Consider the following 3410-nt stretch of genomic DNA (forward strand, 5'->3'; position numbering starts at 1 on the left):
TGACACTAATAAAATGTGAATGCATATGAGACACATAAACACTCAAGTCAAGAGAATTAAAAATCATAGTAATAAAATCATCAAGAACAACTTGAAGATTAATGAAGACACATGCATGAATGCAAAAAGAGCAGAAACATGCAATTGACACCAAACTTAAAATGAGACACTAGACTTCAAACAAGAAACATAAAATTATTTTTGGTTTTTATGGTTTTGAAATTTTTTTGTGCTTTTTCGAAAATTATATGAAAATAGAAAATGAAGGTTTCAGAATTCTTAGTTTGGATTCCAGGAATCATTGCAATTCTAGTCTAAGACTCCGGTCCAGGAATTAGACATGGCTTCACAGCCAGCCAAGCTTTCAAAGAAAGCTTCGGTCCAAAACACTAGACATGGCCAATGGCCAGCCAAGCCTTAGCAGATCATTGCTCCAATAGCAAGATTGATAGAAATCAACAAGCTCTTGTGATGATCAGTTGAAACCTCGGTCCAATAAGATTAGACATGGCTTCTCAGCCAGCCAGACTTCAACAGATCACCATGAAACACTAGAATTCATTCTTAAGAACTCTGAAGAAAAATACCTAATCTAAGCAACAAGATGAACCGTCAGTTGTCCATACACAAAACAATCCCCGGCAACGGCGCCAAAAACTTGGTGCGCGAAATCGTGATCACTACAACTTCGCACAACTAACCAGCAAGTGCACTGGGTCGTCCAAGTAATAAACCTTACGCGAGTAAGGGTCGATCCCACGGAGATTGTTGGTATGAAGCAAGCTATGGTCACCTTGTAAATCTTAGTCAGGCAGACTCAAATGGGTATAGATGATATATGAATAAACATAAAGATAAAGATAGAGATACTTATGTATATCATTGGTGAGAGCTTCAGATAAGCGTGTGAAGATGCTTTCCCTTCCGTCTCTCTGCTTTCTTACTATCTTCATCCAATCCTTCTTACTCCTTTCCATGGCAAGCTTATGCAAGGGTTTCACCGTTGTCAGTGGCTACCTCCCATCCTCTCAGTGAAAACGTTCCTATGCTCTGTCACAGCATGGCTAATCATCTGTCGGTTCTCGGTCAGGCCGGAATAGAATCCAGTGATTCTTTTGCGTCTATCACTAACGCCCCGCCTGCTAGGAGTTTGAAGCACGTCACAGTCATTCAATCATTGAATCCTACTCAGAATACCACAGACAAGGTTAGACCTTCCGGATTCTCTTGAATGCCGCCATCAGTTCTTGCCTATACCACGAAGATTCTGATCTCACGGAATGGTTGGCTCGGTTGTCAGGCGATCAACCATGCATCGTGTATCAGGAATCAAAGAGATATTCACTAGAGCCTTGTTGCTTGTAGAACAGAAGTGGTTGTCAGTCACTTTGTTCATAAGTGAGAATGATGATGAGTGTCACGGATCATCACATTCATCAAGTTGAAGAACAAGTGATATCTTGGACAAAGATCAAGCGGAATTGAATAAAAGAACAATAGTAATTGCATTAATACTCGAGGTACAGCAGAGCTCCACACCTTAATCTATGGTGTGTAGAAACTCCACCGTTGAAAATACATAAGAACAAGGTCTAGGCATGGCCGAATGGCCAGCCTCCCAAAGAGGGTTCAATCATAAAAACATGATCAAAAGATGAAAATACAATAGTAAAAGGTCCTACTTATAGGAAACTAGTAGCCTAAGGTGTACAAAGATGAGTAAATGACATAAAAATCCACTTCCGGGCCCACTTGGTGTGTGCTTGGGCTGAGCAATGAAGCATTTTTCGTGTAGAGACTCTTCTTGGAATTAAACGCCAGCTTTGGTGCCATTTTGGGCGTTTAACTCCCATTTTGGTGCCAGTTCCGGCGTTTAACGCTGGAAATTCTGTAGGTGACTTTGAACGCCGGTTTGGGCCATCAAATCTTGGGCAAAGTATGGACTATCATATATTGCTGGAAAGCCCAGGATGTCTACTTTCCAACGCCGTTAAGAGCGCGCCAATTGGGCTTTTGTAGCTCCAGAAAATTCACTTCGAGTGCAGGGAGGTCAGAATCCAACAGCATCTGCAGTCCTTTTCAGTCTCTGAATCAGATTTTTGCTCAGGTCCCTCAATTTCAGCCAGAAAATACCTGAAATCACAGAAAAATACACAAACTCATAGTAAAGTCCAGAAAAGTGAATTTTAACTAAAAACTAATAAAAATATACTAAGAACTCAACTAAAACTACTAAAAATATACTAAAAACAATGCCAAAAAGCGTACAAATTATCCGCTCATCAAGGATTCCACATTTTCTTGTTCTCTTCTCTTTCATATGAGCAGGAACAAAGACAAAGGCATTCTTGTTGAAGCTTACCCTGAACCTGAAAGGACCTTGAAGCGAAAGCTAAGAGAAGCTAAGGCACAACTCTCTGTAGAGGACCTAACAGAAATCTTCAAAGAAGAAGAAACCATGGCAGCCGAAAACAACAACAACAACAACAATGCAAGGAAGGTGCTGGGTGACTTTACTGCACCTACTCCCGACTTCTATGGGAGAAGCATCTCTATCCCTGCCATTGGAGCAAACAACTTTGAGGTTAAGCCTCAATTAGTTTCTCTAATGCAACAGAATTGCAAGTTCCATGGACTTCCATTGGAAGATCCTCATCAGTTCTTAGCTGAATTCTTGCAAATCTGTGACACTGTCAAGACTAATGGGGTTGACCCTGAGGTCTACAGACTTATGCTATTCCCCTTTGCTGTAAGAGACAGAGCTAGGACATGGTTGGACTCACAACCTAAAGAAAGCCTAGACTCATGGGAAAAGCTAGTCAATGCCTTCTTGGCAAAGTTCTTTCCACCTCAAAAATTGAGTAAGCTTAGAGTGGAAGTCCAAACCTTCAGACAGAAGGATGGAGAATCCCTCTATGAAGCTTGGGAAAGATACAAACAATTGATCAGAAAATGTCCATCTGACATGCTTTCTGAATGGAGCATCATAGGTATTTTCTATGATGGTCTGTCTGAACTATCCAAGATGTCTTTGGATAGCTCTGCTGGAGGATCTCTTCATCTGAAGAAGACGCCTACAGAAGCTCAAGAGCTAATTGAAATGGTTGCAAATAACCAATTCATGTACACTTCTGAAAGGAATCCTGTGAACAATGGGACAAGTCAGAAGAAAGGAGTTCTTGAGATTGATACTCTGAATGCCATTCTGGCTCAAAACAAGATATTGACTCAACAAGTCAATTTGATTTCTCAAAGTCTGTCTGGAATGCAAAATGCACCAAACAGTACTAAGGATGCTTCATCTGAAGAAGAAGCTTATGATCCTGAGAACCCTTCAATGGAAGAGGTGAATTACCTAGGAGAACCCTATGGAAACACCTATAATTCTTCATGGAGAAATCACCCAAATT

At 40.8% G+C, this 3410-nt stretch overlaps 1 non-coding gene across 1 annotated transcript; it reads right to left on the reverse strand.

Annotated features, from left to right (window-relative positions):
• Positions 1–2863: 2863 nt before the first annotated feature.
• LOC130952370 (small nucleolar RNA R71) lies at positions 2864–2967 on the reverse strand. Its single transcript, XR_009074550.1, has one exon. It is a non-coding gene; the product is annotated as a small nucleolar RNA R71 (small nucleolar RNA).
• Between the last annotated feature and the right edge of the window lie 443 nt (positions 2968–3410).

The sequence above is a fragment of the Arachis stenosperma genome, chromosome 9 (genome assembly GCF_014773155.1).
Source record: "Arachis stenosperma cultivar V10309 chromosome 9, arast.V10309.gnm1.PFL2, whole genome shotgun sequence".
In the NCBI taxonomy this organism is placed as follows: domain Eukaryota; kingdom Viridiplantae; phylum Streptophyta; class Magnoliopsida; order Fabales; family Fabaceae; genus Arachis; species Arachis stenosperma.